This window comes from Schistocerca americana, chromosome 2 (assembly GCF_021461395.2).
Source record: "Schistocerca americana isolate TAMUIC-IGC-003095 chromosome 2, iqSchAmer2.1, whole genome shotgun sequence".
NCBI lineage: Eukaryota > Metazoa > Arthropoda > Insecta > Orthoptera > Acrididae > Schistocerca > Schistocerca americana.
The window spans coordinates 467,428,704-467,453,650 of record NC_060120.1 but is presented as its reverse complement, the minus strand read 5'-3'; the positions used below and the strand labels follow the sequence as shown (position 1 = coordinate 467,453,650).

The 24,947-nt window shown below is 43.1% G+C and overlaps 1 protein-coding gene across 1 annotated transcript in view; it reads left to right on the top strand.

The window, feature by feature from the left end:
- The window catches only part of LOC124593720 (endoplasmic reticulum junction formation protein lunapark-A), a 133,887-nt gene that overhangs the window by 26,069 nt on the left and 82,871 nt on the right, over positions 1-24,947 (top strand). The window lies entirely within an intron of this gene.

Here is a 24,947-nt window from a genome sequence, read left to right as displayed (position 1 = left end):
AACCAACTGGCAGGGTGTGGCACATCGCCTGCCGACGAGACTTGCTTCGCCGATGGCGCCATCCGTGCCCCAAACCAAGGCGACACGGCCTGCAAACGTGGACATGGACGACTCATCTGAGATGAACAGCAGCACGCAAGACACTCCTCCTGGGTCGCACCGCAACTGCAGCCTGTTCGAGGTGGTGAGGAAGGGGCGACGGCGGGATTGTTCCGCCTGCACCAGGAGCAGAGTAATCGCTCCAGGACGGAAGCACTCTCCACCAGCAAGAAGCCGCGACGACTTACGGTCCCGGCAGCTGGCCGGAGGAAGTCGGTTGTGGTCGGACGAGCATTACGCACGTGGCGGGCAAGAATGCCACATTCCACACGCAAGTCCGCTGCAGCTGACGCAGGTGAAGGTAAAGAAAAGGCAGTGCGGCTCGTTCTGCGCCAGTCACGAAAACTGATGCATCGTTGAAGACCTATGCTAACCATTTTATTGCGTCGACGGATCCTGATCCCGCGCTGGAACAGCCGTAAAACCAGCAGGAAAACACAGCTACAAATGAAGAACTGATCAACTCCCAGCTACCAACAGCAGCTAGGCGTCATGAGCTGAAATCACCACCAATCCTCCTGGATTTCAAAGACGATTACAAAGGATTCTTGGCTTGCCTAAAGTAGATAGCAGCAGACTTCACTCTGAAGACGACCGCGCTGTACACTGAGTATTCATCCGTCCAACGATGATTTTCGGCAGGTGACAAAAGTGGTTTCGGACCTATCGATGCCTCACTATATACATGCCACCGTGCGGGAACGACTGCCCAAAGCAGTTTCCAAAGGATTTCCGCGATCGGCAGTCCCAGACTTCCTCAGAAAAGAATTGTAGGACCTCGGCTTCATGCTGCGTACTGTCTCGCGCGTCCTGCAATCATAGAAAGTCGCCGTCTCTCCTCGTTGTAGCTGTAGACAGCTTGGAGAGCAGGAAGCACTTCCAGCTGACGAGAGTGGCCCGCACTGACTGTGGGGTCCCTATGACTGTATAAGACAACTTTTAACATGATACATACAGATTCCAGATTTCAGAGTTATAGTAAATTGCGTATGAGTTGATGCACTGGCTTTATTTCGTTTTGAATTTGTTTTCTACAAGGACTAATGGTAGTGTTTCGACACCGTCTTACACTCATTTTCATTAGCCTCCTGCCAGCACGGGTGGATTAAAAGTTGGTGTCCTGTATGATCCAGTTTAACTATGTCATGAATATTCATTTTAATTTATTCCTTGTCCTAATCGGAGTTTTTTAATATCTTACAGCAGATATTCGTTGTCGATCGTCTTAATACGATGATTGTCGCTGCCTTACGTGCTTGTTGCACGTTCTAACAACGAACCTGTCTTCGTTCAGTTGCCAGATTACGAAGTCCGATGCCAGTTTTTTAGCATCATTTTATTACAAGGTTCGTTCTGACGCAAAAACTTTTTAATTATCTTTCCACGGTCACGCATCACCGTGTTGAAAGATAGCTCGACAACAGAGGATCTACCGATTTTAGTTTATCTCATCATTGTAACTGCCCTTTCTCTTTTTGCTCATCTTACCCTGTATAAACAACATTCAAACTATATTAAGAACGGAAAGAGCAATAACAGGGGTGAAGAATTGTTCAAGTGCTTTCACTGCAAGGCTGCGAGGCATGTCACTCACCACTGCATTAAGTGCGTGGGCAATCACACCAGCAAATTTTGTCCGCTGCCGAAGACGCACCAACGAAAGTGCAAAAACTGTGTTGGCGCGCACGTGGAGAGTCACCGTAACTGTGAATTTCTGAAAGCGACGGCGGCTCGACAACGTGGCGTGCTGTACAAACCGAAGCTCCAAACGACGCCCGCGCCCTGACGGTCAGGCACGGGCACGGGGGGGAGGGGGGGGGCGGGCAACAGGAGAGCAGAACAGCCACTGTCGACCTGGCTGCGCTCATCTCTACGCGCACTGGGCCTCGAACGACTCACACACCTCATCTAGACACTTCAGCAAGTCGTCGTGACCGTGATGCCGGTGCCTGCGTAGCCACACCAGCTGTCACTGCAGCTGCTCCGGCCGCGCCGGGGCGACATGAAGACAGCACAGTACTTTGCCGGCATTACTGGTAAAGAGAACTCGAATCAACATGAGAAGGGCAGCGTGATCACACGAAGAAATGTGAAGAACACTTTACACAGGCAAAGAGGGTGCGATGTTGCAGTGCCTGTGTTATTCTGATTACGATGCAAAGTTCCTTTGGACATCCATACCTGTCGAAAGGAGAACACTTTACACAGGCAAAGAGGGTGCGATGCTGCAGTGCCTGTGTTATTCTGATTACGATGCAAAGTTCCTTTGGACATCCATACATGTCGAAAGGAACAGACACTGCGGCGACTACACCCTTTATTAAATACATTAAATGCGTTCGCAATTGCGAATAAGGTCAACCATCAGCTGTAGAATGGAATGACGACAATGAAAATTTGTGCCGGAAATAAGCAGCTGATACTGCGTAACCTCCGCAACAAACAGAGATGAGCAGCAACCCTGGTGAACATCCTGTGTGCCTGCGCGTTATTCGACGGTTTTCCTTTTTGATAGCAGATTCACGTAACACATACTCAGTTGGATTGTTAGTGTGAGACAAGGTACTCGTCACACGAATCTTGAATACATATAAGAGCCTAACTACGCAATGACACCTCCAAGTTTCAAGTAAACTTGCGAGCTGAACTAGAGCACGGCACTCTCACCACCACGCTCATTGTTTGTTTACAAAGACAATTTGACAAATGTAATTTATGTGGATAAAAAGAACATAAGTCATACTGCTTAGTTCTCTGCAGGCTGTGCCACATTAGCTGAAGGGCATAAAAAGAAGCCAGAGATAGTTGTATTCTGTAATAAAACTAAGCCAAGAATTGATTCACTTCACCAGAGGGTACATGCATAAACGTTCAAGAGACAACCAAGATGGGCTGTCTTATGTGGGCAACGAGATATGCCCTGTATTTATTTTCACAGCGACGTTCCAGATACACAGACGGCAGGTATGTAAGAATTTTCCTCGAGGAATCAGGGCAAGAAATGTTACGTCCTCACTGAAGAAGAGTCAGTAATTCAACGTAGCCGAAAGACTATTCCACAAGCCATGGAATAATGTGGTGTAACTAGCCAACAGCCGTAGATTGCAAAAAAGGACGGTCACCGAAAAGATTTTTCGTGTGCCAAAATCGATTAGAGAGGAAAAAGTGGCCAATCATAGAGCAAATACTCGAAAAACATTTGCAAAGAACGTAGTGTAATAATTTATAAAGAGCCTTTTTGTAGTTCTGCCTCAGAAAAATTAGAACGTAATTTGATATTTTATTTTAAACCTTGCTAAAAGAAGAATTCACACTATTATAATAAGCACTGTCTCACTCATTCTGTTTCACCAGGCCCATCATACTTCGTTAATACTGTTTTAAATAACATTTGTTCTGAGGTAGGGGTCTTACAAAACACTTCTGCATTTTTGCAAACCAGCCACTCATGGACTTAAGGATGAAAAGCATTTGAAATCGATGTATGTGCACTAGTAATTAATATAGTTCGACAGTATGTTTGAAACACGAAGTGGGTGTGCCAAAGTTGAAACATAATACGTTTAGTATAATCTTCATGTTTTATTCACGTCGTGTCATATATTCTACGCAAATTCATTATTAGAATTATTTTAGTAATTTGTTGTTTGGTTAGGAAGACTAGCGTATTACCGAGCAAGACAAAACGGACACCTGACTTCAGTAACAGCACACTCTTATTTGAGAGAGTGAAAGAGGAAGATAGCAACGTTTGTTTCGCCACGTGCTAAACGGCAATCTTTTCATGGGGCAGTGTTTACGATTTCATATAACGTCTCCACAAAACACTGGCCGTTTGTATACCAATGTTCACTCTTTCTTTCGTAAAAACAACACTACGCAACGACGTTCAGACAAAATATCCTGAAATGTAACACTTGAATATGAAATAAGTTTGGAGAATACTTGAGTCTCATCCGCTCTACAGTCCCATGCAAAGAGAGAGGGCGCCGTCGTCAGTCCTTGCCGTAATTACCACGTCACGTCACGTACCGTTTTCACGCAGCAGCAGCGGCGGCAACGACAACAACGGCTGTGATAAGCTGGTACGTTTACCGAGCGAGGTGGCCCAGTCGTTAAGCACGCTGGACTCACATCAGGAGGACACGGTTCAAACCCGCTTCCGGCAATCCTGATTTCGGTTTTCCGTGATTTCTCTAAATCGCTTCAGGTAAATGCCGAGATGATTCCTTTGAAAGGGCACGGGCTGCTTCCTTCCCTAATCCGCTCGCTGTTTCGTTCCTCCCCCCAAATCAATTAACCAAACTGGTGCGTTCCCAACTAGAACACCTCCATCCCTGGTCACCCACACCCCCACCCAGCCCCTCCAGAAAAACGTTCATGCAATTTTTCGTGCACATGTTTAACAAATTTTAAGTATGTAAGTAGATTAATAAAAATGAAGCACAGTGGAACGATTGTTCCGTGAAACTTGATACAAGAATTACATGTGTTATAGGTTTAGGAAAGCACATTAAAATTTTCGATGCTTTAAAAGTTTATCATGTATCAGGGTTTCATTCACACCAAAAAAACGACAAAAAACTTAATACGTAAATAAGGCATACTGTCAAGTGTCTTAAAGACACTAAATGCTTGAGCAATGCAGCCGATGAGGAGTGGTAGATCTTACCTTTACTTATACGAGGATTCAACGTAGATGAACAGTCTGTAAGCTCAACAACTAATAACTCCTGGCTTATTCTTGAATCCTTTTTTTTTTTTTTATTTGCACTACAGATAGTATCAAGCACAACTTGGGAGTAGCAGAAGTACTGACTGGAGGGACAAGTAAATTACACATCACCGCCTTCACCTCCACCTTTTTCGCTTAGTTCCGCCATCGTCGCGTCTCACTCCAGTCCTCAGTCCACAGTAATTGGGAAAAAGCGGAACAATTCAGTCAAACAGCATATTAGCTTCAGCACGCGTCGCCGATCTCTGAGATAGTACAATGCCGTAGCAAAGTAGCGCGAAGAACTTCATTGATGAACGTGAGCAGCTGTGTAGGTGGCACTGTGGACCAAGAGACTGCCACACAGATCATGTTAGGAATAGACGTCCGGACGAAATACAACTCTATAAACGACACTATTGAACGGCATGCGTTTGCAGCCGTGGGGCAAGAGAAAGGCTTCGTGTAATAGGTAGAAGATAGGAAACACAAGGCGTAAGACAGCTCGTGTACCTCTCCCGGTTAATTCTTAAACTGTCTTCCTTTTTTGGTTTTTGTCCGTTTTTGCGTCCCTCTGTCAGCGCCCTTGGCGGTGGCCAGTCTCGCAACGCCCTCTGTACGGCATAGGATTCTTGCACCCGGTAATTGAAGACAGAAGTAAATCTTCAGTACCGCACTTGTACTTACAAATTATTCCCTCATTCTACGACCAAGCGAGAGGGCGTGGAGCTTAGTACATTGTACTCTCAATCTGGGAAGACAGTTCAAATCAGATTTAGGGCTTCCACGGTTTCCCTAAACCGATTAGGGCTAATGCCATTATGGTTCCTCTGAAAAATACGTGGCTTACATCGTCCACCAATTCGAGGTTGTGCCCTGTCGGTAATGACGACGTCGTCGACGGGCCGATAAACCATAATCTCGCACGTTTCATAGTCTATGATCAACATTAGCGCTCTCTCTCTCTCTCTCTCTCTCTCTCTCTCTCTCTCTCCCTCCCCTGTGCATTGCAAAATAGCTGTGCAACAACGCGTTATATGTTGTTATAATTCATCTTAAGCACCTCGGGTCGTACAAGTATTTAGCGGAGATACTAAGAAGCGACGTGAAATGGCTCGATCATATAAAATGAGCGTCAGGGAAAGCGAATGGATGAGTTTAGATTTATTGGAAGGGTTCTGGGAAAGTATAGTGCATCTGTAAAGAGAATTTCATATAATAAAACAGTTCGATCAGTTCTAAAGCACAGTATTATAGCAGCATTTCTAGTCCTTTTCGGGTACTCAGGGTATCGCAGACATTCAGTGAAACGAGAGACGTGCTACTAGAATAGTATAACTTAAATGGAAATCCTTTGAAGAAAGACAATTTATTTCTCGCCAAATGGTGTCGGTTAAATTTAGAGAATGTGTAGTTGAAGACTGTGCGACCTTTATGCTGCCACCATCACACTTATCGCGAAGGGATCCTGACAATACGATAAGAGAGATTGTGACCTGAACAGAGCTATAGACAGTCATTTCCTTCCCTAAAAACGCTAATGGGATATGCCAGGTAATCGCTACCACATGCCATGCCAACATTGTACGGTGGCTTGCGGAGTGTATTTGTGTATGCAGATTCACTAACAAGAAGTAGATTAATGTAGTTCTTATAGTAGCGTCTAAGGCACCGAAGTCAAGGAGATTCCGAACACGCCTTGGTATACCATTGAGCCAACTAAAGCTCCTAACCAGCTGTAGTAGAAAAAGCAGTCTTGAACTAGATTGCATCTTTGCTAAATGCCATTGATCTTAATAATATGCCAGCCACAGTTAACGTTGAAACTTCAATAAGCAAGTGCAGTGTTGGTATTATTCACGTCCACCAATTCGAGGTTGTGCCCTGCGACGGATTTCCAATTTACACTCGCCCCCGTCAACCGCAACACCTAGTGTCAAGAGAATCAACGTGATATACGCGTACAGTATGATGCGTTGGACTTTCCCGGTTGGTCTGGTTTACTTTCATATTACCTGTGCAACAGAACGTATATAAATATCAAACTTTAATGAAACCATGAACCTCCGAAAAAGACATAAAATCAATGATGAAGTGAATTTTTTGAAATACAAAGTTAACTAATGAATTCAAACTTTTTTAAAAAGTGCACCCCTCCACTTCTACAACGCGGGCCCCGAGTTACAATTGCCCACCGCTGTCACATAATATACGAGGTGCATTCAAGTTCTAAGGCCTCCGATTTTTTTTCTAATTAACTACTCACCCGAAATCGATGAAACTGGCGTTACTTCTCGACGTAATCGCCCTGCAGACGTACACATTTTTCTTAACACTGACGCCATGATTCCATGGCAGCGCGAAGGCTTCTTTAGGAGTCTGTTTTGACCACTGGAAAATCGCTGAGGCAATAGCAGCACGGCTGGTGAACGTGCGGCCACGGAGAGTGTCTTTCGTTGTTGGAAAAAGCCAAAAGTCACTAGGAGCCAGGTCAGGTGAGTATGGAGCATGAGGAATCACTTAAAAGTTATCACGAAGAAACTGTTGCGTAACGTTAGCTCAATGTGCGGGTGCGTTGTCTTGGTGAAACAGCACACGCGCAACCCTTCCCGGACGTTTTTGTTGCAGTGCAGGAAGGAATTTGTTCTTCTAAACATTTTCGTAGGATGCACCTGTTACCGTAGTGCCCTTTGGAATGCAATATGTAAGGATTACGCCCTCGCTGTCCCAGAACATGGACACCATCATTTTTTCAGCACTGGCGGCTACCCGAAATTTTTTTGGTGGCGGTGAATGTGTGTGCTTCCATTGAGCTGACTGGCGCTTTGTTTCTGGATTGAAAAATGGCATCCACATCTCATCCATTGCCACAACCGACGAAAAGAAAGTCCCATTCATGCTGTTGTTGCGCGTCAACATTGCTCGGCAACATGCCACACGGGCAGCTTTGTGGTCGTCCGTCAGCATTCGTGGCACCCACCTGGATGACACTTATCGCATTTTCAGGTCGTCATGCAGGATTGTGTGCACAGAAACCACAGAAATGCCAACTCTGGAGGCGATCTGTTCAACAGTCATTCGGCGATCTCCCAAAACAATTCTCTCCACTTACTCGATCATGTCGTCAGACTGGCTTGTGCGAGCCTGAGGTTGTTTCGGTTTGTTGTCACACGATGTTCTGCCTTCATTAAACTGTCGCACCCACAAACGCACTTTCGACACGTCCATAACTCCGTCACCACATGTCTCCTTCAACTGTCGATGAATTTCAATTGGTTTCACACCACGCAAATTCAGAAAACGAATGATTGCACGCTGTTCAAGTAAGGAAAACGTCGCCATTTTAAGTATTTAAAACAGTTCTCATTATCGCCACTGGCGGTAAAATTCTATCTGCCGTACGGTGCTGCCATCTCTGGGACGTATTGACAATGAATGCGGCCTCATTTTAAAACGACGCGTATGTTTCTAACTCTTTCCAGTCCGTAGAAAAAAAATCGGAGGCCTTAGAACTTGAATGCACCTCGTAGCACACACATTTTTGCCTCGTTTTCGGCATCAGTTTGCACAGCATTTCATTGTTAAGATCGTCGCTCATTTGAATTCCTCTACCCAATAGATCATCAGATTGTCGTTTGAGAGACAGATACCAGTGCCCCCCCCCCCCCCCCCCTTTTTCATCAAGTTGAAAAGTCATAATGTGAACGATTGAAACGAAATAATAAAATTTTTCTGTGTGCCAAAACAGAACTTAATCACAACTGAAAAAAAGAGTAAACCCTGGAAATAGTTGCTACCGTAGCAATCGCTGCACCCATAAACACTTCTCCCAAAAAATCGTTAGTATGTTAGCCATTGCTTCTTCCCTTCCGTACTTGTCATAAGTGTTGTTCATGGTTACGAGTTCTTCTTTTCCAGATCTTTCAGGTTCCACTGAAGTCATTCGAGTGTGTCCTTTGACAGTCTTTTAATAATTTACACAACTTTCCATTATAGCTCTTTTTCTAAGGTTAGTTTTGTTTTTAATGTATCATAATATACGGGATTTGGCGATAATGAGTGTCAGCTTCATAGTCGAGAAGAATGGTTACGAAGCTTTCTGAGACCATTATCTCTGAGTACAGTAAAATATCTGCTATTCTCGCCAAACGACCCCCCCACCACCCCACGCTCTCCCCCATGTTAACATCAGCATGTAACTAAATTTCAAAATGAAAAATAATTTTCTTTTAAAACAATTGAAATGAGATAAATGATATTTAGTTTTTGTAGACTTGTTTGTTAAACCGTGAGACAGCTGGTACGTCTTATTTTCGACAGCAGTTTTTTGTAGAGTGATGGAATTCTTAGTGCATTGCAACTGTTACCAATAAACCTTGTTTTAACAAAAACTCCTTCTCCGGAAAAAAGCTAACTATTCATATTTAGGGTAGATAATTGTTACAAAACATACTTCCTTTGCAACACTCCTCTTCCTAGCGAAGCTTGCTTCACTTACATCCTGTACCTCCATTTAAAATCAACCAAATTAAAATCTGTGTACTAAATTACTGTTTGTAAATCACTTGATTGCTGAGCTCCTTACTTCTGAACTGGTAGAAATTCTAAGACTTCAGAATGCCAACGCTTTGTGTCTTACCAGTGCCACTATTATAATCGTGGTTATGACGATGATAATAAAGTGTAGGTCATACAGCAGTGCAATAGCTATTACATAATGACTGTTGTGCTGTCAATTCGTTTATTTTTGTGAAGCGAATAATGAAGCAATTTATGGTGTATTGCAGGAGCTAACTACAGCTAAAGACGACAATCTCGTGAGATATTGAAACATACATGATGTTTACGTCTCAATTTTACTGTCATAAAAGTAGATGCGTGGAACAAAATAGGTGTGTGGTAGGTAGACTAAGTGAGAAACATGTTACAGATTAGTTTTACAAGCTGTAATCCCACAGCGCTGTGTCGTCCGTTAATGCTACTATTTCGTCTTGCGAAATAGTAATGATAATGATATTTTAAACATAATTTACTTTTGTGACTAAAACGCAATTGAACACTTCCGTTTTCACCCCTCGATTTTACCATTCAGGAGGTAATTATCTTCCAGTTCGGAACCACTGGTGTAAAAGGACCCACCATGGGTGATACTGACGTTGGCAATAACTTAATAGCGGCTCGTTACTGTGCATTTCCATACCACTCCCGCATTATCGGAAGTTCTGTACATAAGACTTTAAATTTCCTCGCTCTCTACTTTGTCACTTGCCACGGACGTCGTAGGTGCTATCCAAATGCTGAGATGTAAAACTCAAGGGACACTGCCGCAATTTCCGCTGTTCATGTACTCATATATTTTCTCAGAGTCTTCTGCTAAATGGCAGCACGACGCGCATCATTCCTGGAAGCGTGTTGTCTTACACCTCGTGTAATTTCACAACGTCATATACACTAACGTGGCAACAGTCATGCGTTACCTCCTAAAGTCGTGTCGGGCCTGCTTCCTCCCGGCGTAGTGCAGCAACTCGACGTGTCTTGGACTGAAGAAGTCGTTGGAAGTCCCCTGCAGAAGCATTGAACTATGCTACCTCTATAGCAGTCCATAATGCTAAAGTGTTGCCGGCGCAGGATTTTGTGCACGAACTGACCTCTCGATTACGTCCCGTAAATGTTCCGTGAGATTCATGTCGGAGATCGGAGTTGCCATATCATTCGCCCGAATTAACCAGAATGTTGTTCAAACTGGTAGCGAACAACTGTAGCTGGGTGATATGACATTTTGTGTGGGAACATGAAATTCGTGGATGCCTGCAAATGGTCTCCAAGCAGCCGAACATAACCATTTCCAGTCAATAATCGGTTCAGTTAGACCAGAGGACACAGCCCAGACCATGTAAACACAGCCCACACCATTATGGACTCACCACTAGCTTGCACGCTGCCTTGTTGACGGCTTGGATCCATCCCTTAATGGGTCTTCGCCACACTCGAACCCTACCATCAGCTCTAACCAGATGAAATCGAGACTCATCTGACCCGTCGGCTAGGGTCCAACCGATGTGGGCACGAACCCAGGAAAGGCGCTGTAGGCGATGTCGTGCTGTCAGCAAAGGCACCCGCGTCAGTCGTCTGCTGCCATAGCCCATTAACACCAGCTTTCGCCGCACTTTCCTAACGGATACGTTCGTCGTACGTCCCACATTTATTTCTGTGGTTATTTCATGCAATGTTTCTTGTCTGTTAGCTCTGACAACTACGCAACGCCGCTGCTCTCGGTCGTTAAGAGGAGGCCGTCGGCCACTGCATTGCCGGTGGTAAGAGGTAATGCATGGAATTTGGTGTTATCGGCACACTGTTGACACTGTGGATCTCGGAATATCGAATTTCCTAACGATTTCCGAAATGGAATGTCCCATTCACTTACCTCCAACTACTGTTCTGCGTTCAGTGTCCATTATTTCCCGTCGTGCGGCCATAGTGACGTCGGACACCTTTTCACATGGATCACCTGAGTACAAATGACACCTCGCCAATGCACTGCCCTTTTATACCTTTTGTACTCGATAATACCGCCATTCGTATATTTGCATATCGCTATCCCACATTTGCATATCGCTTTTGCCACATCAGTGTATTATATTTGATCAGTATGATTGAGTTGTCCGAGAAGGCAAAAACAAGTCGTTAGATGGTAACTTAAGTGAATACAGACAGTAAGACCTCAATTCGACATTTTCCTTTATGAAGTAATCTATTGTTTGACGTGATGTGCAACACTGGCGTTGCCGTGATGAAGAATGAGCGCAAGTTTGGGTTGTTTTTCCAGATTTCATAGACGGCTTATGGCAAAGAAATAATTGTAGACTACATTAGGTCATCAACAGTATACGGACACCTATTGGGTGACATTAATATGGGGCGTATACGCCCTTCGCCTTTAGGATGGCTGCAACTGTCCTTGTGACATTTAGAGCGAGACGTCTGGATGTCTGTGGAGAAATAGCCGCCCATTCTTCCTCAAGAGCCAAAACCAGAGAACATAGTCGTCGTAGACGCTGGAGTCTGAAACGAAGTCGGCGTTCTAACTCTTCCCAATGCGTGCATGTCCGAAGGAACTTTGTATTATATTTCTGAACAACACAGGCACTGCAATACCGTATATTTCGCAAAGGTGTTCCACTAGGTTCAGGTCGGGATTCTGCGCAGGCCAGACCATTCCAGGAATGTGATTGTCGACATGCAGTTGCCTCAAGATGTGACAGGATGCGCTGTCATTTTGATATAAACAATCATTTCCGTCTCCAAACTGTTCCTCTACTGTTCACAGTACACATTGCTGTAAAATGCTTTAATAGGATTCCGGATTTAGCATTTTCGGAATCGCAATAAGGGTACAACGCCCCAACCACGAAAAACAGCCCCATACCGTAACACCAACACCTCCGTACTTCTTTGTTTACACATCACATAGTGGTGGCTAATTTTCTCTCCATTCGCCATGAATCTAAACCCTACCATAGGTTTGCCACAGGCTACAGCGTGATTCATCGCTCCAGATTCCTCGCGTCCAATCGTCCAGTGTCCAGTGTTGGCACTCCTTACATTACCTTGATCGTCACTTCGCATTGAGTACAGAAATGAGCGACTTATGAGGATCTACTCGACTACTGTACGCCATTATTTTAACTCCCTACGCACAGTCATAGTGTTAGCTGGACTACTGGTAGCGCTTTCGAACCCGCGAATGATTCCTTCCGCTGACACAGTGCGGTTTTTTAAACCGCTCTCCGCAATGTTCTACGGTCCCTGTCCGTCAGTACTTGGGATTTGTCTCCCTTTGATTTAGATATGGTTGTTCCCTCACGTTTCCACTTCAGTCACATCAACAACAGTCGACTCGAGAACAGCCGAAAGGGTTGAAATGTCCCTGATAAATTTATTAACCAGATGACATCCAGTGTCTCGTCCACATACGAAGTCAGTGAGCTCTCCTGACCGACCCATCCAGTCCGTACGTCTGAAGCTTCCGTATCTCAATCTGTAGAAAGGAAACCCTTGTAGGATAACTTTGTGTCCGTCTGTTAATACCCCTGTTTACGGTCCCTTGCCTGTGTAACGAGTTCGTTCTAAGTCGGTCAAAAGATACGGCCATTTGTCTCGTATTTTGAGACTCACAAACTCATCAAAACTTACAGATGAACTTTCTATATATGTAATTAAGTTTATACAGAACACTTTCCTTCTTTATTTGAACTTCTGCAGCTAAGAGTAGTTATGCTGTTACTGCTGCCCTGCCGACAACACAGTACTATCAACCTTCTTTTATACTGGCAGGTCTTACTGTAGTGACACCTAGATGATAATTAAGCATTGCTTAGGGATGGCCGGATATTTTTGATCAGATAGTATATACCATTCGGCACGAACTGATCTTCGATCCTCTATACAGCAATGTTCGTGATTGGTCCGGGGTAACCAAAGAACTGTCTTTAAAACACATCGCGAACGAGCCCCTGTTGCTGGTTTAGATTCATCTTGCTTGCAACACCCAAGCAGTTGACATCTGCTTTGTTTCTGACTTGTAAGAGTGTGTCCAAGTTTCGTCTCCTTTTTAAGTATTTGCTTACACCCACGGATGCTAGCCTGTTTTTGGGCTCTTGTCGAATTGTGCAGAATGAATCAAAAGCACCTCTTTCCCGCAGATTAGAGATCGTATGTCGTGCACTCTTAGACATGTGCAAAGATGCCTGTATTTCACGAAAAATCACATGAGGGTTTTCTTCAGTGTTGTTGCACACAGCATTTATTTTTTGAAACAACATCCGAAATTCATCGCTGACGAAAGCGTGACCACTACAAAATTCTACAGACCAATTGTAAATGCTTCTTTCTGAAGGCTATGGTCAAGGAAATGTTCAAGTGAGATTTCGATATTTCACAGCACTGTTTCCTTAAACGCTCGCTCTAAATAAAGTGTTCGGCTAATTTCTGAGCTGGCATTGCTATTTAACAATAAAAATGACAAATTTTAAAACAATCGTCTCACGTCACATCTGAATAGCATATGTAGTGGTCGTATTTAAAGGGCGGACTTCGCATTGTGCAAATCGCACTCTTGTCATTCTGGATTTCCGTAAGACTCTTTAGTGTTGGTATTATTCAAAAATGTGTGTGAAATCTTATGGGACTTAACTGCTAAGGTCATCAGTCCCTAAGCTTACACACTACTTAACCTAAATTATCCTAAGGACAAACACACACACCCATGCCCAAGGGAGGACTCGAACCTCCGCCGGGACCAGCCGCACAGTTTGGTATTATTTGTAGGCATCAGCTAATAATCTGCAAGCTGCTCATTCTTATTGACTATTTGCTTACGTATATTGAGAAACACACACAACAGCTTCTCCCTTACGAAATTACGTAAAGTGAGCTCGATAAACAAGTGCTGGTAGCTTCAAATGGTTCAAATGGCTCTGAGCACTATGGGACTTAACAGCTATGGCCATCAGTCCCCTAGAACTTAGAACTACTTAAACCTAACTAACCTAAGGACATCACACAACACCCAGTCATCACGAGGCAGAGAAATGCTGGTAGCCATTGAGTATAGAGTTTGGGGGAGCGCACTGGCTTCCATGGCTCGGCGCCCGCAACCTGAAATACATTCCACGGCGTCTGGTCTGAGGCTAAAATAAAGCAGTCGGCGCTTTCAGCTGTCTCCTACATATCTTTGGCAATCTTACGCCTTCTCATACTTATTGCCGTTAGGTTAGCGTAAGTTTTTGACAGTGTATCTAAATCATCATTGGAGCAACAGCAGAAAATGTGTTGCTTGTGGAGGGAGGCACATCAGATACAGTATGGCAAACACAGTCTGAGAGATCTGAAAATTCGATGGAACCTGTATTATTAGCATCCATAGTTGTATGTATTCTATGCTGGACAACAGATGAATGAATTTTCGCTTATCAGCATACGAATGGGCTTAAAAAATGGTTTATACATGGCGTTTCACACCAAGACCATTGCGCATCAAGAACGGCGCATTGTCAGATGAGAATACATATTGTGGGTTACCTGCACACAGTTCTTCTCCGGTATGGGTAACAGGTGCGTCACAGTGTGGGAGTGAAAGGACTGGAAACTTACTCCGAAATTGAATTGCGTGACATAGAAGATGCTTGTGGGCGAAACCTCTAATTACACACACACTCGTTGTGAAATTCTGGCGGTATGTGGACCAAACGCTCTGTAGTGCCCACCCGAAGTGAAATGGTGCCAACGAATCGACCTAGATCGCACAGACGTGGGTGACACTGATTAGGAAGGAAGGCCGTCGACACCGACCACAGATGGCAATATCTAATCAAACGAAGAAATGATTCCCAGCAATCGTAGATTTTCCGACGATGAGGACGTTCACACAGCTGTTCTGGAATGGTTCCGTGACCATGGAGCGGACTTCGGTCATTGAGGAACTGAACGATTGGTAGAACGCTCCGTCCGTTGTTTACAGAGACTTGTTCATGGGGACCGATGACCATCGCAGTCTGGTCCCTTTAACCCCAACAAACCAACCAACCAACCTGTTCATGTTGTAAAAGCGTCGTGTATCCGTGTCAATGTGAAGTTTAGTGCAGGATTCAGTAGAAGTTACTTGGTCTACCATAATAATGTGTAAATTACTTTATGAAGTCCACTCGTATATTCACATATACAGTATTTCTGATAGACGAAACTTTGCTCTGCCTTGGGTTACAATCTTGATTTGTGGCTGCCAGCAGTAGCAGCGAATTATCCTAGCAAGCCACGTTATCAGACGCACTTCCCCTCCACGTGCCCTCCTTCTCTTCCAGGAAATCAGATGTTATCCAGTGTTCGCATGGGAGGGGCCCCAGGTGCGTGACCACAGACATAGTAAGTGCGGAAGACAGCGATGTTTCGGAACGGAAGATTCAATTCCTGGCATTTTGTATATTACACCTTTGAACAGATTGGCATTTCTAGTACGCAATAAGTACTTCAGTAGTTTCGTTGCCCCAAGTGTTGTATACTTGGCTGCGTAGCACTCTCAGAAATGACTCAGGACTAACTTTCTTCCCCGTATCTAGAAGAGGTTCTACTTTTTTTATATGGGACCACAGGCGTGGATTTTCCTGTAGATTACACAAGGAGAGCTGTCTTTATTACGAAGTTTCCGTGTCTGCTCATAGTGTAATGAATAGAACGTATCATTTCTATATCGACATACTGCTACGCCAACGGGAGGGTGAAGTATCTTGAACAAGTGTGTAGTCCTGGCACGCCTATTCAAATCATCTTTTCCTTTTTCATCATCTGTCATTGGTCGAAAGTAATGTTGAAGTACCTAGGTCTCATTTCATATTTAGCACAGCTGTAAAGATGAGAAGAGAGCTGTAGCGCTCTTTAGCAATAAGAACCATGTGTACTCAACATTTCTTGTTTCAACGAGGAAAAAAAAAATGCGTTTGCGTTCTCGCTGTCCGAATGCCAGGGCGAGGCAATTTGACGCCTTCTAAATGACAAAGGAAATATGACATGTAGCTGTAAATCTGTTTTGAAACAGTGAATTATATGTTTGTGAACATGCGACCTTCGTACCTATAAAATACTTGCTATCTGATATACATAAACGATGATTAAACACACACACACACACACACACACACACACACACACACACACACACCATGAAGGTCATGCTTCAGTGCCAATCTGTGGGCACAAATTATGGATGAATGACGCAAAACCATATCACCAGGTGCTGTGTACCACAGATTTCTGCTCAGTGGATTACCAGTGGTGTTGGAGACCGTTACACGTGCAGAAAGACGACTATGTTTTATGCACGATGCGACGCCACTACATATACTGTGAATATTGCGACACAATACCTCACCGCAACGATTCATGGACGATAGATTGTTCGACGAGGTCCGGTAAAATGAACTCCACATACACCCGGCCTGAATATCTTGAATTTTTGGTTTCGGAGACATTTAAAGGCATTGGTGTATGGCGAACCCGTCGACAATGTGTAGACGTTGCAAGTGCCTCTGACCAATGCATGTGGTGCAGTCCGAATGGAGCTGTGTGTATTTGAAAGAGTTTGTGATTCACTGCGAAGAAGAGTTGCAGGTTGTGTGAGAATGCTTGGTAATCACATGCACTACTGCTTATAATGAGTATTTCTACATAAAAGAGTAATGGTTATGAGAGGACAGACTGGCCCATATCTCAAAATGTACTGGTTTTCGGATATATCATTATACCAACTTTTATTCTAGTCTTGACCATTAATCCTGCAGGAATCTGTTTCTTTAAACACCCTGTATGTTTCTAAAGAAACGGTGACGCATAAGGTGGCCAAAAATAGAGAGGACTCGGTAGATTTGCTATTTCGTGGAAAATTGACATCGTGAAACTGTGGTTGTCTGAAAATACGGCTTAATTCGCGCACTAAAATAAAAACAGCCACCATCCACAGCTAACCATGCTGTTTATTTGGAACAAATAGCTGTTACCTGTTTCGGACAGACGCAGACTGCAGTTCACAATTAAAATAACTTTGTGCTGTATACAGGGTGTTCAGAAGTTACCGTAACAGACTTCTAGGATTTGTAGAGGGGAGTAAGTAGATAATATTTTGAATTGGAACCCACGTCCGGAAAAATACATTTTCCGTTCTACAACCGTTTGAATGGCCGTGCGGTTAAAGGCGCTGCAGTCTGGAACCGCAAGACCGCTACGGTCGCAGGTTCGAATCCTGCCTCGGGCATGGATGTTTGTGATGTCCTTAGGTTAGTTAGGTTTAACTAGTTCTAAGTTCTAGGGGACTAATGACCTCAGCAGTTGAGTCCCATAGTGCTCAGAGCCATTTTGAACCGTTTGAAAACATGTTAGTAACACGACCACTTTTACAAGTAATTGATTAGGCGTGACCCAGTACATACTTGTTTTACAACCCCTCTCATTTATAACCAGTGAAATTGTTTGTGTACTGGTTGACGGTTTCTCTTCAACGTGATGCAGTACGGGCTCTTCAAATTCTGCTGTGCGACGTCTCCTTGGATTACCAGTCACACCTGCTGATGATGAAGGTACACTTTCTCGAAGCCAGTGCGTAACTATGGCGAAAAGGGTATGCGATGGAGTCGGATGTTGTGGAGAACGATCTTGATAAAGTCGACTGGCAGCCCTTCATTACCCTGAGCTTCGCCATTCAGAAGGATCATGTCAGTGTATTCTGCAAACGTGTACTCAACCATGTTGCTCTAACAGTCACACTTGTAACTAAGCCCCTACCATGACTACCCTGTTGCATACTTACCTACCAAACATGTTTTCAAACGGCTGTAGCACTCCCCTCTAAGTCCTAGAAGTTTGTAACGGGAATTCCCGAACAGCCTGTATTTGATGTTCACTGATTGTGACGTAAGTTCTTTAGGGTGAGAGCGCCATTGAAAATCCGCCATAAGGAACTTTCGCCACAGTCAGCGAACTTCAAATGTATAACACAATGTAGCTTTAAATATAAACAGCCGTCTTAGTGTGAACCTGTCAGTTTCCTGTGTTAGCAGTGGCTATATAATTGCTGTTTTTAGTTGCATCAGTCAATAACAGCGTTCAGGCTCTACTAAAGGAAGTGCAGGGCAGCAGAAATACCAAGCTAGAGTAAGACGTTCGAGAATATAAAGTTAATTTGCTCATTAATCGAGCACTGTACTATCTTTCAACGTTTTTTACGTTACCTTTAATTGTTAATGTTTTCCTTGTGAAGTAAGAAAAGGTAGTAGCGTTTGCTGTTTGTAACTGTTGTTAGCATTCCATTCCTTCTAAACAAGCTCCAAAGCCGATCTATTAAAGTGTCATAATTTATTTTCGCTTACTGTAATCAGTCATTAAATAAATCTCTTTTGGGTCGCCTTTTAAGGAAAAGTTTTGCTGTTTGTCGTGGCTGCGCATCATGAATGAACAGGACTAAAATAAGTCGGCAGCTTTTGTTTCGCGTGTAGCTGCGGCTGTTGTCAGCGGTGCGGCCGGACGCAGGAGGGAAGCCGCGTGGTGGGGTGTGTCGTGTTGTAAACACGCGCGCCCGGCCCGGCCCGGCCTTGTAACTCAATATGACACTCCTGGTTGCCGTATTTTTCTGCCGAATGTTTGAGAAACCCCACTGAGGTTTCTTTCTGACGTGGCCCCCGAGGTCCAAGGTCGACAACATGTTCTTTCTTGGTCCACAGGTCGGCCAGCGCACCCCTTTCTTGGGGGTCTTTTCGGCCGTGGGCCGCTGGCGATTTTTGCTTCCCTTCCGCGGCCCACAAAAAATTGTTTTCGCTTTCCGTGGAATGGACTTTTTGCTTGCGTTTTACTGTGAGGGCTACTGCCGAGCAACTGAAGGACGCTGGCGACCGGCAAGCCGTCGCCTGGCAACGCCACGCGTGACTGCGCAGCTTACGTTCCATACCTGCTTACATCCGGTCTCGTGGCACGCATCGCATCTGCTTTCCGCCCATTCAGGTGTCGAGCGGCCAGTCGGGTTTCCCCCGCGCAGTTATGTCGCCGCAATATAGTTCGCTGTACCCACTGTTTGACTTGGTCTTGGCGTCAGTAGCAGTTTCCAAAACGACACACACTTTGGGGCTGTTTAATAAGAAACTATTCTCGCATATAGAAAATAATTGAGGATATTTTGCGTTGCACGTTGTGTGATCGTGCGAGATATGTGTTTTTATATGCGAAGAGCTTCTTGAAATTGCAAGTAGATGAGACAGCTTTGCACTGGTGTAGATGCCTTGTGAAGAAGGATGTTAATTAGTTTGTTTATCAATAAAGTGGTTACAGATTTCTGGTGTCATCGGTAATAAGCTGGTTTTATTATTACTTTATACCACCACCACAGTATTATCCACAGCTGGACCAAAGCCGCCTCTAGACGTTTTAGTGCACTGTGGTGACCAGCTGTACGTATCCATACTGCTCTTTCAATCTTCCCTAATGTTATCCACTCATCTTCCATCAGAGATTACGTCGTCGTCTCGGTCTTTTCTTTCGTCTTGAAGTCCAGCTCTCTTCCCATCCCCAAAAACCTTTATTCAAGTCTCATCACCATAATAATTTCAAATGCCACTTCAGTCTGTTCCTAGGACCGTTCTTTGTTTTCCTGTCTCGCCTAGTGTTTCTAATAGAGACTGAAGCTTTACTGTGGGAATTCAGGCCCGCCTATTTTGCAGACAGCTGTTCTTTTTAATGTCCGAACATGTTTGAGCACTTTTGTGCTGTCAGTGGGTACTTATATTCAGCTATTATTTTCAAACTGATAGATTCTGCAGGACCTATTCGTAGTCTGTTGTTCTGAGAGCCTCATGGCCTATTATTCTGAGAATAAGAACTAATTAAAAGTATCCAGTGATTGCACAAAGATGCTGAAACATGCTGGCGCATCAAAAGAACAGCTGTTTGCATAACAGGCAGTCCTAAATTTTAGAGCTTAAAAACCAAACGACGATTACATCAGAAGTTTTGTTTTGAAAACCCTATTTAGTTTACCAGAAGCACTGCAGGTAATTTTTACTCCTCTGCCCTATTTCTTCACTTGCCCAAATACACTCTCATGAACTTGTAAGATTTGTTATTATTGATATCGTTTATTTTATTTTCGGTATGTCAGCTAGGCATTGTGTTCGTATAATTGATATCTCAGGCTTACTTTCAAGGTTGCTCGGTTAAAACCTTTCATTTTTTGTCGAACGGTATCTGCACTAGAGACAAATAATTCAATATGAACAAAATTAAGGTGTTCGTGCACGTTCCAGTAATACATATTCCTTCTTCAGTTTCCCAGCTTACGAATTTGAATATATTGTCTAGGGTTAGTGACAGTAGTTTTGTTCATTTGGAATATCCTTGCCAGACACTTTCAATTCTGAATTCCTCACTACTTGGACGACGTGAAATGGAAACTGTAGCATTAGCGTATATATTCTTTAAAATGTTGACATAGGTTAAATCGAGGTCTCTTTTCTCAAGAACAGTCAGTGAAGATTTTGTTAAATCTGGGTCAAAAACTTTGTCAGAATTTATTAACCTTAAACAAAACGGTAATTCACACTCATAGCTCTGTTCTACAGTTTCGTCCATGACATGAAAGTGATCAGGTGTGCTATACCCACTTGTAAACACAGATTGTTCATACCTATAATTAAAATTAGATGGTTTTTCTGTGCGTGTGTGTGTGTCGTTTACCCTGCGGAGGGGAGCCTGATGGATATAGTGTTATGGGTCTTGTCTATATCGTTTTTTATAAAGTTATCACAGCCTTGGCCCGGCTTATGAATATGCAATCACTTCAGGAATTTTATTTTTGTTGCGCTGTGGATGATCCTAGTTCCTCTTAAACTACGAGGCATTTAAAGAAATGTTATTTTATCCTTATTGAATCTTGTGAACGCCTCATCCGTCAATGATAGTTGGTGAATAATTTTTTTTAGTGCCACAACCGGTTTCGGACACCATGCCTATCTTCAGATGGCTAATATTTTTCGTTACACAGATGTTCTGATCAACAATATGTCATCTGCTCCATACCGCACAAGAATATTTGGGTCTTCAGTGTCACTTTCAGTTGTTTCATTAATAAAAATCCACTAAAGTGTTTGTATTTTTATATGTGATACAAAATAGTTGCGTTCAGTTACATATGTTCCAGTAGCGTGGAATTCAATAACATATGCATCGAGCTGGAAAACCACATGGACCACAGCAAAAGAAATAGTCATCTACTGGAACGTGTGTAAGTGAACACGACTACTTTTCATAGCCTATTTAAAAAAATGGAAGCACTGTAGGATATTTTTGTTAAAAAAAACAACTGATGAAGTGGCACTAAATACTCAAATATTCTTGTGCAGCGTGGAGCTGATTACATGTTGTTGATCAGAACATCTGTATAACGAAAAATATTAGCCATCTGAAGATGGGCGTGAGAGCCCGAAACCGGTTATGACACAAAATAAAACATTTAAAAAGTATTTGTGGATGGTTACTTCATTCACCAACTGTTTAAAAAAAATCTTGTAATGTTTGAACTTGGTACATAGATTCTAAAAACTATCTTAGCGCTCGATGTGTTTTTGGTTCTTCCATCCTTTATGGCGTATTTTTTCCTCTTTTTATTATTAAATACGTAGTTTCTGGAATTTACCTTATCAGTCATTTTAGGTTTATTTTTTACTTACACCCTTTCAATTATTTGTTTTAATGACTCCATTTTTACGGTTCCGCGCGTCAGTCGGTAAAAAGTAACCTCTATAGGATCACTTTGTTGCCCGTCTGTTTAGAGCTCTTTCCCTCAGAAACGAGCAGAGGTATCAAGTTAAAATTTGTCTCGTACTAGGGTCTACGGTCCCTTGGTGGTGCGAAAAATTTAAGCTACTTGGTCAAAAGTTACGGCCGTATACATCACATATTTTTATGCTCGCAAGATCATTTATCAAAAAGTGTAGATGAACTACCTGTATAGAAGTCGGATGTTGTGGTCTAGCGGCACAGCGCGTGCGTGGAAATAGAGATGGCACGAATCGAACTTCGGTCGGACCACGGATTTTTCAGTCTTCACGACACACAGTGTGAGGAGTCTCGAGAAACAACACGTGGTTCGGTTTATACGTTGAACAGTAGGTCCCCGTTCTCTGAAATCGGTCCTTGTGATCAAAATTGAAAGTATAGCTGGTGATGTTACTTCATCCTAAGCAGCCACATATTATATACTCAGCTAGCCACTGCACAGTGCATGGCGCAAGGTACTTCATTTCAATATTAGCGATGTTCTGTCCTATTCCATTAGTGGTATGAGCGAGGGAAAATGACTATATATGAGTCACTGCGCGATCCCTAATTTCTTGTGTGTTAGTCTCATGATCCATTCTCAATATTACACGATCTTTGCCGCAGAATAGTAGCGCACTCCTCATCGAATACAGGTTCTCAAAAATTTACCCAACGGGGTTTCGCGAGACTTCCGACTTCTTTCTTTCAAGGATTCCCATTTAACTTCTCTTGGTTGGGGTTCACTGTCATTTATAATTTTCTAAATAACATCATATTCGCCATTGACTGTAGAGATTATTTATTTCACAATTGCAATTTGTCTTACAGCCATTATCAGGTAGTACTGCAAAAGACGATGACACACATAAATGTTGGAAGATTTTAAAAGTTTAACAAGTTTTGAAGCAAAATCTTCTGCACTACTACCTGATAATGACCGTAATACTGATATTGCACATGTGAAATAAATAAACTCTATAGGCAACGGCGAATAGGATGTCCTTTGAAAACTACCCCTTGAAGTTGACCGTGTATCTATCTTAACCTTTAACAGGGCTATATCGACCCGTTACGACCCTAACAGCGAGTCTATGAATTCGTTGTATGTCTGTTGTCACGTGTATAAGGACTCCAAACACGGGAGAATTCTCTAGAGCTAGTCGCGCCGGCGTCTTGTTCGCTGTTTCCTTTACAGGTGCACTAAATTCCCCCAGAACCCGTCCAACAAATCTAAGTCTACCATTTGCATTCCCTGACACTGATTTCATGTAATGAACACATTTCATATTGGTTCTTAGTATAACCCTAAATTTTTAGTGAATATTCTGTCGGTACATCAAAGAACATAGAAATGTATTAAAAATTAATCGCAGTGTTGTTGGTGGTGTTATGGTTTTCAGTCCAGAGACCGGTTTGATGCTGCGCATCCTGTGTAAGCTTCATCATCTCTGAGTAACTACTGCAACCTACATCCTTCTGAATCTGCTTAGTGTATTCATCGCTTGGTCTCCCTCTACGATTTTTATCCTCCACGCTTCCCTCCAACACTAAATTGGTGATCCCTTGATGCCTCAGAACGTGTCCTACCAACCAATCCCTTCTTCCAGTAAAGTTGTGCCACAAATTCCTCTTCTCCCCAATTTTATTCAGTACCTCTTCATTAGTTAAGTGATCGACGCATCTAATCTTGAGCATTCTTCTGTAGCACCACATTTCGAAAGTTTCTATTCTCTTCTTGTCTAAACTATTTATCGTCTATGTTTCACTTCAATACATGGCTACACTCCACACGCATACTTTCAAAAAAAACTTCCTAGTACTGAAATATATACTCGATGTCACCAAATTTCTCTTCTTCAGAAATGCTTTCATTGCCATTGCCAGTCTACACTTTGTCCTCTCTACTTCGATTATCATCAGTTATTTTGCTCCCTAAATAGCAAAACCCATGTACTACTTTAAGTGTGTCATTTTCTAATCAAATTCCCTCAGCATCGCGTGATTTAATTCGACTACATTCCATTATCCTCGTTTGGCATTTTTTATGTTCATCTTATACCCTCCTTTCAAGACCCTGTCCATTCCGTTCAACTGCTCTTCCAAATCCTTTGCTGTCTCCGACAGAATTACAATGTCATCGGCGAGTCTCGAAGTTTTTATTTCTTCTCCATGGATTTTAATTCCTACTCTGAATTTTTCTTTTCTTTCCTTTACTGCTTGCTCAATATACAGATTGAATAACATCGGGGATACGCTACAATCTTTTTTCACTCCCTTGGCAACCACTGCTTCCCTTTCATGCCCCTCGACTCTTACAATTGCCATCTGGTTTCTGTACAAATTGTAAATAGTTTTTCGCTCCCTATATTTGACCCCTGCCACCTTTAGAATTTGAAGAAGTGTATTCCAGTCAGCATTGTCAAAAGCTTTCTCTAAGTCTACAAATGCTAGAAAAATAGGTTTGCCATTCCTTAATATATCTTCTAAGACAAGTCTTAGGGTCAGTATTGCCTCGCGTGTTCCAACATTTCTACGCATTCCAAATTATTGTTCCACAATTACATTTACTGTGTATTTTGTTGTGAACTGCTTTTCGGCTTTCTAGGTTATCAACAACAACTTGAGACTGAACAGTCAGTCCACACATCAGCGAGAGCATCTAGCAAAGACTGACATTTCCGAAGAAATGCTACGCTTCAATTTGACATCGGTACAAAACAAGAAATGTCGTGATGCCCTGAATGTTTCAGACATTGATGATACGAGTATAAATCTCAAAACCTAC